Genomic DNA, 14,972 nt, shown 5'->3' with positions numbered 1-14,972 from the left:
TGACGTTCCAGCCCTATCCCACCCCCCTGCAGTGAGTGGCTGGCGAGATCAAGTGACCGCCGAGTATTTAAATCAGCCCCGCCCGCGGCTCGCCACAGACACATGCTAAGAGAGATCAGGGAAAGTGCTGCTGCTGCTATAGGGACAGTGTTAGCGTCTTCAAGAACCACAACGGTCCTTTTTAGGGCCACAGCTCACCTAGTGCATTACTGCTGTGGCTGCTGTGAGCAGTTTTGCACAATTTTTTTTTTTATGTATATCGGGCGTGCAGGCTATAGCGTTCTCAGGCTGCAGGCTGTACTTGAGTATAGGGGCAGTTTTGGTCAGGCAGGGACAGTGGTAGTGTAGAATCCTGTCTACAAGAACCCCAACGGTCCTTCTTAGGGCTACCTGTGACTGTGTGCATTGAACTCCGTGGTTGCTGGGAGTTGTAGTACCTCAGTATTGCACAGCAGAGCCTGCGTGCAGCCTTCATGTAAATATTTTTCGGTCCGCAGTTAGTGTAACATCAGCGCTGTCTGCCTCTAAGTCTACGCCAAGAAACCACAAATTTTGAACACCGCTCTGTGCTACACGTGTGCTGTCTCAGAAGTGTACGGTGTGTCAGACACCCATAGATTGAAAGTGCAATATACACTGTGTAGCCTCAGCCTGCATTGCATCGAAAAAAAAGGACATTTTAAAAAGAAATCCTTTTTACGGCTGACGGTGACCCAGTGCATTTGCCTGCGTGGCCTGTGGGACTTCACGTCCATCCAAACTGCATAGTGCACAGCAAGGCCTGCGTGCAGCCTTCATTTATATATCTTTCTGTCCGCGCTTAGCGTTACGTCAGCGCTGTCTGCCTCCAAGTGTACGCCAAGAAACCACAAATTTTTTACACCGCTCTGTGTTAAACGCCAGCCGCCTCAGAAGTGTACAGTGTGTCAGACGCCCATAGATTGAAAGTGCAATGCACACTGCATAGCCTCAGCCTGCATTGCACCGAAAAAAAAGGAAATTTTAAAAAGAAATCCTTTTTACGGCTGACGGTGACCCAGTGCATTTTCCTGCGTGGCCTGTGGGACTTCACATCCATCCAAACTGCATAGTGCACAGCAAGGCCTGAGTGCAGCCTTCCTTATAATTTATCTCTGGCTTCATTTTGCGCGGCAATAATTCACAAACATTTTTACACCGCTCTGTACCTGCTCGATTCTTAATCCACCATACTGAGGGGTAGGGATAGGGGTAGAGGACGTGGACGCAGGCGAGGATGCGAAGTTCCAACTGTGGGTGTGGGTATAGGCCGAGTTCCTGGTCCAGACGAATCACAGCCGGCTGCTGTGGGAGTAGGAGAGAGGACAGTTTCTGGGGTCCCCAGCTTCATATCACAATTTTTGGGTCCACATCGTAGACCTTTATTAAAAAACGAGCAGTGTGAGCAGGTCCTGTCGTGGATGGCAGAAAGTGCATCCAGCAATCTATCGACCACCCAGTCTTCTACGCCGTCCACTGCTGCAACTCTGAATCCTCTGGCTGCTGCTCCTCTTTCCTCCCAGCCTCCTCACTCCATGAAAATGACACATTCTAAGGAGCAGGCAGACTCCCAGGAACTGTTCTCGGGCCCCTGCCCAGATTGGACAACAATGGTTCCTCTCCCACTGGAGGAGTTTGTCGTGACCGATGCCCAACCTTTGGAAAGTTCCCGGGGTCCGGGGGATGAGGCTGGGGACTTCCGGTAACTGTCTCAAGAGCTTTCAGTGGGTGAGGAGGACGATGACGATAAGACACAGTTGTCTATCAGTGAGGTAGTAGTAAGGGCAGTAAGTCCAAGGCAGGAACGCACAGAGGATTCGGAGGAAGGGCCGAGGACGATGAGGTGACTGACCCCACCTGGTGTGATAAGCCTACTGAGGACACGTCTTCAGAGGGGGAGGCAATTGCAGCCGCAGGACAGGTTGGAAGAGGCAGTGGGGTGGCCAGGGGTAGAGGCAAGGCCAGAGCGAATAATCCACCAGCTGTTTCCCAAAGCACCCCCTCGCGCCAAGCCACCGTGCAGAGGCCAAGGTGCTCTAAGGTGTGGCAGTTTTTCACTGAGACCGCGGACGACCGGCGAACAGTGGTGTGCAACTTTTGTCGTGCCAAGATCAGCCAGGGAGCCACCACCACCAGCCTCACCACCACCAGCATGAGCAGGCATATGATGGCCAAGCACCCCACAAGGTGGGACGAAGGCCGTTCACCGCCTCCGGCTTGCGCTACTGCCTCTCCCCCTGTGCCCCAACCTGCCACTGAGATCCAACCCACCTCTCACGACACAGGCACGACCGTCTCCTGGCCTGGACCCACACCCTAACGTCCGCTCTCCTCGGCTCCATCCAGCAATGTCTCTCAGTGCAGCGTCCAGCTGTCGCTAAGAGAATCGTTGGAGCGAAAGCACAAATACGCCGCCACGCACCCGCACGCTCAAGCTTTAAATGTCAACATAGCCAAATTGATCAGCCTGGAGATACTCCCCTACAGGCTTGTGGAAACTGAGGCTTTCAAAAACATGTTGGCGGCGGCAGCCCCGCGCTACTCTGTCCCCAGTCGCCACTATTTTTCACAGTGTGCCGTCCAAGCCCTGCACGACCATGTCTCACGCAACATTGTACGCGCCCTCACCAACTCGGTTACTGGCAAGGTCCACTTAACAACGGACAAGTGGACAAGCACATGCGGGCAGGGCCACTATATCTCCCTGACAGCACATTGGGTGAATTTAGTGGAGGCTGGGACCGAATCAGAGCCTGGGACCGCTCATGTCCTACCCACCCCCAGAATTGCGGGCCCCAGATCGGTGCTGGTTAATGCGGCGGTGTATGCCACCTCCAATAAACCTTCCTCCTCCCCCAACGCAACCTCTACCTTGCAATCAAGACGTGTCAGCAGCACGTCGCCAGCAGTCGGTGTCGCACGGCGCGGCAGCACAGCGGTGGGCAAGCGTCAGCAGGCTGTGCTGAAACTACTCAGCTTAGGAGAGAAGAGGCACACGGCCCACGAACTGTTGCACGGTCTGACAGAGCAGACCGACTGCTGGCTTTCGCCACTGAGCCTCCAACCGGGCATGGTCGTGTGTGACAACGGCCGTAACCTGGTGGCGGCTCTGCAGCTCGGCAGCCTCATGCACTTGCCATGCCTGGCCCATGTCTTTAACTTGGTGGTTCAGCGGTTTCTGAAAGGCTACCCACACTTGTCAGACCTCCTCGGCAAGATGCGCCGAGTCAGCGCACATTTCCGCAAGTCCAACACGGACGCTGCCACCCCGCGGACGCTGCAACATCGGTTTAATCTGCCAGTGCACCGACTGCCTTGCGATGTGCCCACACGGTGGAACTCTACGCTACACATGTTGTCCCGGCTGTATGAGCAGCGTAGAGCTATAGTGGAATACCAACTCCAACATGGGCGGCGTACTGGGAGTTAGCCTCCTCAATTCTTTACAGAGGAGTAGGCCTGGATGGCAGATATCTGCCAGGTCCTTGGAAACTTTGAGGAGTCTACCCTGATGGTGAGTGGCGATGCTGCAATCATTAGCGTCACCATTCCCCTGCTATGCCTGTTGAGAAGTTCCCTGCAAAGCATAAAGGCTGACGCTTTGCGGTCGGAAACGGAGGCGGGGGAAGACAGTATGTCGCTGGATAGTCAGAGCACTGTTAGGGAATAAAACAACACCCTGTCAGTATGTCAGTCGGCGTCCAAATTGTCAAGAGTACTCATGATTGTTTAAGTTATACCGATCGGTAGGAAGAGATGGACCCATACATATGCATTGCTCATGTACAATTCATCTACTTTGATTTATTGACGTTACAAGAGGTCTTTTATAGACCTATCATATAATTAAAATGACGTTGATTCATGTCTATATCTCAGCGCGTTGAGCAGGAGGAGGAGGAGCCTGAGGAGGAGCCTGAGGAGGAAGAGACAGCTGGGCCCACTGCAGAGGGTACCCATGCTGCTTGCCTCTCATCCATTCAGCATGTATGGCCTGAGGAGGAGGAGGAGGAGGAGGATCCTCAAAGTGATCTTCCTAGTGAGGACAGCCATATGTTGCATACAGGTACCCTGGCACATATGGCTGACTTTATGTTAGCATGCCTTTCTCGTGACCCTCGCGTTAGACGCATTCTGGCCACTACGGATTACTGGGTGTACACACTGCTTGACCCACGGTATAAGGATAACCTTTCCACTCTCATTCCCGAAGAGGAAAGGGGTTTGAGAGTCATGCAATACCACAGGACCCTGGCGTACAAACTTCTGGTAAACTTCCCATCTGACAGCGCTAGTGGCAGAAGGCGCAGTTTCGAGGGCCAAGTAGAAGGGGAGGCGCGGAGATCAGGCAGCATGTTCAGCGCAGGCAGGGGAACACTCTCCAAGGCCTTTGCCAGCTTTATGGCTCCCCAGCAAGACTGTGTCACACCTCCCCAGTCCAGGCTGAGTCGGAGGGAGCACTGTAAGAAGATGGTGAGGGAGTACATAGCTGATCGTACCAGCGTCCTCCGTGACGCCTCTGCTCCGTACAACTACTGGGTGTCAAAGCTGGACACGTGGCCCGAACTCACGCTGTATGCCCTGGAGGTGTTGGCTTGCCCTGCGGCTAGCGTCTTGTCAGAGAGGGTGTTTAGTGCAGCTGGGGGAATCATCACGGACAAGCGTACTCTCCTGTCAACTGACAGTGCCGACAGGCTTACACTCATAAAGATGAACAAAGCCTGGATTTCCCCAGACTTCTCTTTTCCACCAGCGGACAGCAGCGCTACCTAAAGACCTTTGTCAATCTGTGTATGATATTCGTCCTCCTCCTCCGGCTCCTCCTCCTGAAACCTCACGTAATCACCGCGAACGGGCAATTTTTCTGTGGGCCAAAAGGCTCATATAACTTTTCCAAATAATATTTATCTGTTTCAATTCTCATTAAAGCATTAAAACTTCCACCTGAACCAATTTTTATTTTGACTGGGCTGCCTCCAGGCCTAGTTACAAATTAAGCCACAGTACGCTAAGCGACTAATAGGTTTCACCTGCCCTCTGGGTTGGGCATGGGCAATTTTTTGTGGGGTACATTTGTACTGTCGGTACACCAATTTTTCGGGCCCTCGCCTAGAATGTAATCCAAGTAATTTTTATGGGCTTCGCCTGCACTCATGCTACACCACTGTGTGTGGGGCTGGCCTACACTTTTGCTACAGAAATGTAACTCTGTTCTGCCTACCTATACTTCTGCCACAGTAATGCTACAGGGGTCTGACTATACTTCAGCAACAGAAATGTAACTTCAGTCTGCCGATACTTCTGCTCCTGAAATGTTAGCTTGGTTGGTGTATACTGTTACTACTGTAATTTTACTAATACTGGGCTCTGCCCATACTGCTTCAACAGAAATGTTAGTGGGGCATGTCTATACTGCTATAACAGAAATGTAACTAATAGTGGGCTCTGCCCATACTGCTTCTACGTAAATGTTACTGGGGCCTCTCTATAGTGCTACTACTGAAATGTTACAAATACTATGCTCTCCCAACACTGCTGCCAGAGAAATGTTTTTCTGCTGCTTTGCCCATATTGCTTCTGCGTAAATGTTACTGGGGTTTGACTATACTGCTACTACTGAACTGTTACAAATGCTGTACTCTCCATACACTGCTGCCAGGGAAATGTTTTTCTGCTGCTGTGCCCATACTGCTTCTATGTAAATGTTACTGGGGCCTGTCTATACTGCTACTACTGAAATGTTACAAATACTAAGATCTCCCTACACTGCTGCCAGGGAAATGTTTTTCTGCTGCTTTGACCATACTGCTTCTACGTTAATGTTACTGGGGCCTGTCTATACTGCTACTACTGAAATGTTACAAAGGCCGTACTCTCCCTACACTGCTGCCAGGGAAATGTTTTTCTGCTGTTTTGCCCATACTGCTTCTACGTTAATGTTACTGGGGCCTGTCTATACTGCTACTACTGAAGTGTTACAAATGCTGTACTCTCCCTACACTGCTGCAAGGGAATTGTGAATCTGCTTCTTTGTCCGTACTGCTTCTACGTTAATGTTACTGGGGTCTGACTATACTGCTACTACTGAAATGTTACAAATGCTGTACTCTCCCTACACTGCTGCCAGGGAAATGTTTTTCTGCTGTTTTGCCCATACTGCTTCTACGTAAATGTTACTGGGGCCTGTCCATACTGCTACTACTGAAATTTTACAAATACTAAGCTCTCCCTACACTGCTGCCAGGGAAATGTTTTTCTGCTGCTTTGACCATACTGCTTCTACATAAATGTTACTGTGGCCTGTCTATACTGCTACTAATGAAATGTTAAAAATAAATATGCTCTCCCTACACTGCCGCCAGGGAAATGTTTTTCTGCTGCTTTGCCCATACTGCTTCTACGTTAATGTTACTGGGGCCTGTCTATACTGCTACTACTGAAGTGTTACAAATGCTGTACTCTCCCTACACTGCTGCAAGGGAATTGTGAATCTGCTTCTTTGTCCATACTGCTTCTACCTTAATGTTACTGGGGTCTGACTATACTGCTACTACTGAAATGTTAAAAATAAATATGCTCTCCCCACACTGCTGCCAGGGAAATGTGAATCTGCAGCTTTGCCCATACTGCTTCAATGTAAATGTTACTGAGGTCTGTCTATACTGTTACTACAACTGAAAAGTTACTGCACTCTGTCAATACTGCTGCAAATGAAATGTTACTGGGCTCAGCCTACACTGCTGCAACGGAAATGTTAAAGGGGTGTGTCTATACTGTTACTACTACTGAAATGTTACTGGGGTCTGTCCGCACTGCTGGAACTGAAATGTTACTGGGGCCTGTCCCTAATGATACTACTGAAATGTTACTGGGGTCTGTCTGCATGCTGGAACTGAAATGTTACTGGGGCATGTCTAGACTTATACTACTGAACTGTTACTGGGGTCTGTCTATACTTATACTACTGAAATGTTACTGGGGTCTGTCTATACTGCTGCAAATGAAATGTTAGTGGGGTCTGTCCTACTGCTGCCAATGAGATGTTACTGGGGTCTGTCCATACTGTTACCACTGAAATGTTACTAATTCTCGGCTCTGCCTATACTGCTGCTACTGCTATGTTACAGGGTTGTGGAAACGGAGGCTTGCCAAAGACAGGATGGTGGTGAGGCCGCGCTATTAGGTCCCCAGGCGCGACAATTTTTCAGCGACGCGGTTACTGGTAAGGTGCACATAACCACGAATACGTGGACAGGACACGTACTGCCTCAAAGACATCCCCCTCCTCTTTCTCCAACAATGAAAACATTCTTGGCAAATGCTTTCACAGTGGACCGTCTTGTGGCAGTCCAAAAATTTCACCTTAAACGATACAATAAGAGAGCCCCCCACCACGGCCCACTTAATCCTGGCCACATTATAAAAACCAACTAAATTAAACCGCGCTAATAGGTCCGCAGTCGCGACCACTTTCCCACCAACGAGGTTACTGGTAAGGTGCATGTAAGCACGGACACAGGGACAGTACACGTACTGCCTCAAAGACATCCCCCTCCTCCTTCTCCAACAATGAAAACATTCTTGGCAAATGCTTTCGCAGTGGTCCGTCTGGCGGCAGTCCAAGAATTTCACCTTAAACAACACAATAAGAAAGCCCCCCACCACAGCCCACTTAATCCTGGATACATTCAGAAAAACAACGAAATAAAACCGCGCTAATAGGTCCGCAGTCGCGACCACTTTCCCACCAACGCGGTTACTGGTAAGGTGCATATAAAAACGGACACGGGGACAGGACACGTACTGCCTCAAAGACATCCCCCTTCTCCTTCTCCAACAATGAAAACATTCTTGGCAAATGCTTTCGCAGTAGTCCGTCTGGCGGCATTCCAAGAATTTCACCTTAAACGATACAATAAGAAAGCCCCCCACCACCACACCCACCACGGCCCACTTAATCTTGGCCACATTCCTGAAAACCAACTAAATACAACCACGGTAGTATTCCGTTATCCCTAGCTGAAGCTTTCAGCCGACTGGTAGAGCATTGGTGGCTTAAAACTTGTTGGTACTGCTAAGTCCAAAGATTAACCTACAGCTGAGGTCGGAATACAGGTGACTATAGAACACACCATCCCTGCAGGCCAAGGGACTGAGTGGCAGCAGGTACCGACCCTAAATGGAAGCAGGCCAGCTGAGAACCACATACTCCCTGAATGATTTTGGACTGACCGATGATGAGGCCTTTACTTATGATCATCTTTGGTAATTCCTAAGAAAGATCCGTGGTAGTAGCCGGAAACTTGGATTGCTATTTGCTAACACTTTGAAATGGACAACGGAAACCATAGGAATAACGCCTTTCCATTTTCCAGCTTGAGATGAGGAGTGCAGACTTTCAGTACCTTGAGTGTCCTTTTCATTGCAATCCAATGCCCCTCTCTTGTCTTAGAAAATACTAGCTTTTCCACATAGGTGTTGTCAATCTGTCTATACTGTTACTACTAAAATCCCACTAATACTGGGCTATGCCTATCCTGCTGTTACGGAAATGTTACAGGGGTCTGTCGATACCGTTACTACTGAAATGTAACTGATACTGTGCTCTGCCTATACTGCAGCTACTGAAATGTTACTGGGGTCCGTCTATACTGTAACTACAGAAGTGTTAATAGGGTCTCCCTAGACTTCTGCAACATAACTGTGAGTGGGGTGTGCGTATACCTTAGCTACAGGAGTATTACATGGGTCGGTGCATACTATGGGTGCACTAAGTGTTCCCATCGTGGTGTTCCATGTACATGGCCAAAAAAAAATTACCCAGTCTGACTAGGGCATGCAGTGTGGGCCGAAGCCCACCTGTATGTAATCTGACATTAGCTCTGCTGTCCAGGGCACTGCAATGGGATTTATTTATGTACCGCCAGTGAGTTCCAGGGAGCCACCCATGCTGTGGGTCTACACGGACTTCACATTAGGGAGTGGTACCTGCCTGTGTCGACTTATAAAAAAAAAACAGTCTGACTGGGGCATGCAGTGTGGGCCGAAGCCCACCTGCATTTTATCTGACGTTACCTCAGCTGTGCAGGGCAATGCAATGGGATTTATTTATGTACCGCCGGTGGCTTTCTGGGACCCACCCATGCTGTCGGTCCACACGGAGTTGTACCTGCCTGTGTCTACTTATAAAAACTGGGGCATGCAGTGTGGCCTACTATCCGGGGCACTGCATTGGGACAAACTACAGGAGCAATACAGCGCTAATGAGACGTGCACAGCTACGCTAGCATTGGAGTCCGCTGTAGGCCCACGATTGCTGAGGGTTTGTGTAGAGGCCTATGTCCTGGGTGCAGTGAAAGTCCGCTTCCTGCCTACGATTGCTGAAGCTGTGGGCCGAGGCCTATGTCGTGGGCGCCGTGCAAGTCTGCCATGTTTGGCCGTTCAGATTTATTTTTTGTTCATGTCTTGGGTTGCCTAGGACCCACCTATGCTGTTGGTGCCCACTTAGTTCCCATCACGGTGTTTGACCTGTCTGGCACAAAGACATTGACTGACTTGGGTAGGGAGCAGAGTGCAGATGGCTTTTCCCTTGCGGTGTCGATTGAGCTATGCGACACCTTGACAGAATGAATACTGTGTGGGCGCATGGATTCCCCATTGCTATGCCCACGTTTGCAGCTCCTGGGAGCTGTAGTACCTCAGAGCTGGGGTCCCGCAGAAATGTTAATACTAACTCATGGGGAGTGTATACAGTATATGTATGAGAATATATGTGCATATGTGTGTAATTATGTATGTACCACTTTAATTGGTCAACTAAAAGGTTAACTTTTGCTGGTCCTACCACCAAACATTGTAAGACTTTGCAAAATGCACTCTAACCTGCTCTATTACCTGTCAATCACTCCTAGCTAGCCTGGGATCTGGTAGTCAGTTTTCTCTTAGCTCAGGATCGGTTAGCAGGGAGAATATAAAAAGGGTAGAGGGGGCGGCGTTAGCCAGTCTAGCCAGATCAGAAGAGTCTGAAGGAGACCGGGGAGGAACAAGGCGAACATCTTTTACCAAAACGTTTAAGGAGAGTCTAGTCCAGGGAAGCCTGAGATAGAGACAGAGGAGTCACAAAGAGAACATCTACCAGAGACAGTTTGATGGGAAGTCAAAACAGCCAAGTGTGTGTACCTAAATCAAGTTTGTACTGGAATGTCAGTAGGAGAGAGAAACAGAATCAAGCAGTGTTGAGTTAGTAACCAAGTCACCGGTTAACCCTTTACAATCCAAGACCACTAACTTAATCTATAGTGAATGATGCACATGGAGTCTGTGATTTCAATGATATCACCGTAAAGAGAATGATGTAACTGCTGTTGGGATAAAGAACTGGCAAAATAAGGTTGGAATTGTTTTGCATCTAAAGTTTGCTTCCTGAACTGCTTCCCACCACCTACAACAACTGTACTGAGTTATCGCACAACACCACAGTAGATGCAGGAATACCACTCCCATTATTGTGTAGTTTTCCCATTTTTATATTTTATTATTTTTGTTCGGACTGGGTCCCTACCATGTATGGACTTGTGTCACGACAAACTAACATCTTACTCTAACCGACTCCAGGGGTAGCAGGCTACAACAACTGCCTATATTTTACGTTTTGTTCATTTTAGTTATTATTTCTAGCACTGGTTGTAGCTCGGCCCAGTACCCCAACATTTTTACCATCTGCCAGTAGGAGCAGAAGAGCCTCATGACTACCATCCTGTTTTTACCCCACTGCTTAAACACATCCTGGGTCTGGGTCACTGCACAAGGCGAAACTGTACCCCTCCTGACATCCATCATAGACCTCTTATCCAGTCAACTAAAAACCTACTATATACTGGCAGCTGGCTAAAAAGCAGAAACATCAGTCTGTACATGGTTATATTTACCTTCTGGAGAAGACTGTGGCTTATATTTTCAGTCATGTTATAAGAGGCCCTTTTCTGATATTAGCCCTATCAGCAAAAATTCCTCAGAAATTGCTATTAATAATGATTTGCATCCCTCCCAGTTTCTTCTATTTTTGCATATTTGTCACACTTGAAAGTTTTAAATCATCAAACTACTTATAACTAGAGATGAGCGAACACCAAAATGTTCGGGTGTTCGTTATTCGGAACGAACTTCCCGTGATGCTCGAGGGTTCGTTTCGAACAACGAACCCCATTGAAGTCAATGGGCGACCAGAACATTTTTGTATTTCGCCGATGCTCGCTAAGGTTTTCATGTGTGAAAATCTGGGCAATTCAAGAAAGTGATGGGAATGACACAGTGACGGATAGGGCAGGCGAGGGGCTACATGTTGGGCTGCATCTCAAGTTCACAGGTCCCACTATTAAGCCACAATACCGGCAAGAGTGGGCCCCCCCCCCCTCCCAACAACTTTTACTTCTGAAAAGCCCTCATTAGCATGGCATACCTTTGCTAAGCACCACACTACCTCCAACAAAGCACAATCACTGCCTGCATGACACTCCACTGACACTTCTCCTGGGTTACATGCTGACCAACCGCCCCCCCTCCCCCCCACAGCGCACACCAAAGTGTCCCTGGGCAGCCTTCAGCTGCCCTCATGCCACACCACGCTCATGTCTATTTAGAATTGCGTCTGCCATGACGAGGGACCGCAGGCACACACTGCAGAGGTTGGCACGGCTAGGCAGCGACCCTCTTTAAAAGTGGCGGAGCGATAGCCCACAATGCTGTACAGAAGCAATGAGAAATAGAATCCTGTGCCACCGCCATCAGGAGCTGCACACGTGGGCATAGCAATGGGGAACCTATGTGCCACACACTATTCATTCTGTCAAGGTGTCTGCATGCCCCAGTCAGACCGGGCTTTTTAATTCATAGACACAGGCAGGTACAACTCCCTATTGTGAAGTCCCTGTCGACCCACAGCATGGGTGGCTCCCTGGAACCCACCGGTGGTACACAGAAATATCCCATTGCATTGCCCAACACAGCTGAGGTAGTAATGTCGTGCTTAATGCAGGTGGGCTTCGGCCCACACTGCATGCCCCAGTCTGACTGGGGTTCTTTAGAAGTGTACAGATGTAGTAAAAACTCCGTGTGCACCTACAGCATGGGTGGGTGCCAGGAAGCCACCGGCGGTACATAGAAATATCCCATTGCATTGCCCAACACAGCTGAGGTAGTAATGTTGTGCTTAACCCTTTCCAATCCAATTTGTATATGGTTTTCCTAGGGGGCTTACTCTTTTTCTGCCGTTATACAACGGCGCTATATGCTGGCTAAAGCCAGTACTGCATGAGCTGACACGTAGGATAGGCTCCGACAGCAGAGAGGCTGGCAATATACAGTAAGAGAACCCCGACGGACGTCTACCAACAACGGAGCTGTACAGCCTTAAACCCTAATGTCTTCACAGGTCACACAGTGGACTGGAAAGGGTTAATGCAGGTGGGTTTCGGCCCACACTGCATGCCCCAGTCAGACTGGGTTTCTTTATAAGTGGAAACAGATGCATTTATAATTCCCTGTGGACCCACTGCCTGGGTGGGTGCCAGGAAGCCACCGGCGGTACATAGAAATATCCCATTGCATTGCCCAACACAGCTGAGGTAGTAATGTTGTGCGTAATACAGGTGGGCTTCGGCCCACACTGCATGCCCCAGTCAGACTGGGGTTCTTTAGAAGTGTACAGATGTATTAAAAACTCCGTGTGCACCTACAGCATGGGTGGCTCCCTGGAACCCACCGGCGGTACATAAAAATATCCCATTGCATTGCCCAACACAGCTGAGGTTACGTCAGCTGTAATGCAGGTGGGCTAAAAATTAATTTGATTACACTGTAGGCGAGGGCCCACAAAAATTGCTGTATCAACAGTACTAATGTACATCCCAAAAATTGGCCATGGCCAGCCAAGAGGGCAGGTGAAACACATTAATCGCTTTGGTTAATGTGGCTTAAGTGGTAACTAGGCCTGGAGGCAGCCCAGTGTAACGAAAAATTGGTTCAAGTTAAAGTTCCAATGCTTTTAAGCGCATTGAAACTTTTAAAAATTGTTCTGAAAAATTATTTGACTGAGCCTTGTGGCCCTAAGAAAAATTGCCCGTTCAGCGTGATTACGTGAGGTTTCAGGAGGAGGAGCAGGAGGAGGAGGAGGAGGAATATTAGACACAGATTGATGAAGCAGAAATGTCCCCGTTTTGGATGGTGAGAGAGAACGTAGCTTCCATCCGCGGGTGCAGCCTACGTATTGCTTACGTATCGCTGCTGTCCGCTGGTGGAGAACAGAAGTCTGGGGAAATCCAGCCTTTGTTCATCTTGATGAGTGTAAGCCTGTCGGCACTGTCGGTTGACAAGCGGCTACGCTTATCTGTGATGATTCCCCCAGCCGCACTAAACACCCTTTCCGACAAGACGCTAGCCGCAGGACAAGCAAGCACCTCCAGGGCATACAGCGCGAGTTCAGGCCACGTGTCCAGCTTCGGCACCCAGTAGTTGTAGGGGGCAGAGGCGTCACCAAGGATGGTCGTGCGATCCGCTACGTACTCCCTCACCATCCTTTTACAGTGCTCCCGCCGACTCAGCCGTGACTGGGGAGCGGTGACACAGTCTTGGTGGGGAGCCATAAAGCTGGCCAGGCCCTTAAAGACTGTTGCACTGCCTGGGATGTACATGCTGCTCGATCTACGCACATCCCCTGCTACCTTGCCCTCGGTACTGCGCCTTCTGCCACTAGCGCTGTCGGCTGGGAATTTTACCATCAGCTTGTCCGCAAGGGTCCTGTGGTATAGCAACAGTCTCGAACCCCTTTCCTCTTCGGGAATCAGAGTGGGCAGGTTCTCCTTATACCGTGGATCGAGCAGTGTGTACACCCAGTAATCCGTCGTGGCCAGAATGCGTGCAACGCGAGGGTCACGAGAAAGGCATCCTAACATGAAGTCAGCCATGTGTGCCAGGGTACCAGTACGCAACACATGGCTGTCCTCACTAGGAAGATCACTTTCAGGATCCTCCTCCTCCTCCTCCTCCTCCTCAGGCCATACACGCTGAAAGGATGACAGGCAATCAGCCGGTGTACCGTCAGCAGCGGCCCAAGCTGTCTCTTCCCCCTCCTCCTCATCCTCCTCATGCTCCTCCTCCTCCTCCTGTACGCGCTGAGAAATAGACAGGAGGGTGCCCTGACTATCCAGCGGCATACTGTCTTCCCCCGCCCCCGTTTCCGAGCGCAAAGCAGCTGCCTTTATTGTTTGCAGGGAATTTCTCAAGATGCATAGCAGAGGAATGGTGACGCTAATGATTGTAGCATCGCCGCTCACCACCTGGGTAGACTCCTCAAAATTACCAAGGACATGGCAGATGTCTGCCAACCAGGCCCACTCTTCTGAAAGGAATTGAGGAGGCTGACTCCCACTGCGCCGCCCATGTTGGAGTTGGTATTCGACTATAGCTCTACGTTGTTCATAGAGCCTGGCCAACATGTGGAGCGTAGAGTTCCACCGTGTGGGCACGTCGCACAGCAGTCGGTGCACTGGCAGCTTAAAGTGATGTTGCAGGGTGCGCAGGGTGGCAGCGTCCGTGTGGGACTTGCGGAAATGTGCGCAGAGCCGGCGCGCCTTTACGAGCAGGTCTGACAAGCGTGGGTAGCTTTTCAGAAAGCGCTGAACCACCAAATTAAAGACGTGGGCCAGGCATGGCACGTGCGTGAGGCTGCCGAGCTGCAGAGCCGCCACCAGGTTACGGCCGTTGTCACACACGACCATGCCCGGTTGGAGGCTCAGCGGCGCAAGCCAGCGGTCGGTCTGCTGTGTCAGACCCTGCAGCAGTTCGTGGGCCGTGTGCCTCTTATCGCCTAAGCTGAGTAGTTTCAGCACGGCCTGCTGACGCTTGCCCACCGCTGTGCTGCCACACCGCGCGACACCGACTGCTGGCGACATGCTGCT

This window comes from Eleutherodactylus coqui, chromosome 5 (genome assembly GCF_035609145.1).
Source record: "Eleutherodactylus coqui strain aEleCoq1 chromosome 5, aEleCoq1.hap1, whole genome shotgun sequence".
NCBI lineage: Eukaryota > Metazoa > Chordata > Amphibia > Anura > Eleutherodactylidae > Eleutherodactylus > Eleutherodactylus coqui.
This window is presented reverse-complemented; position numbering follows the sequence as displayed.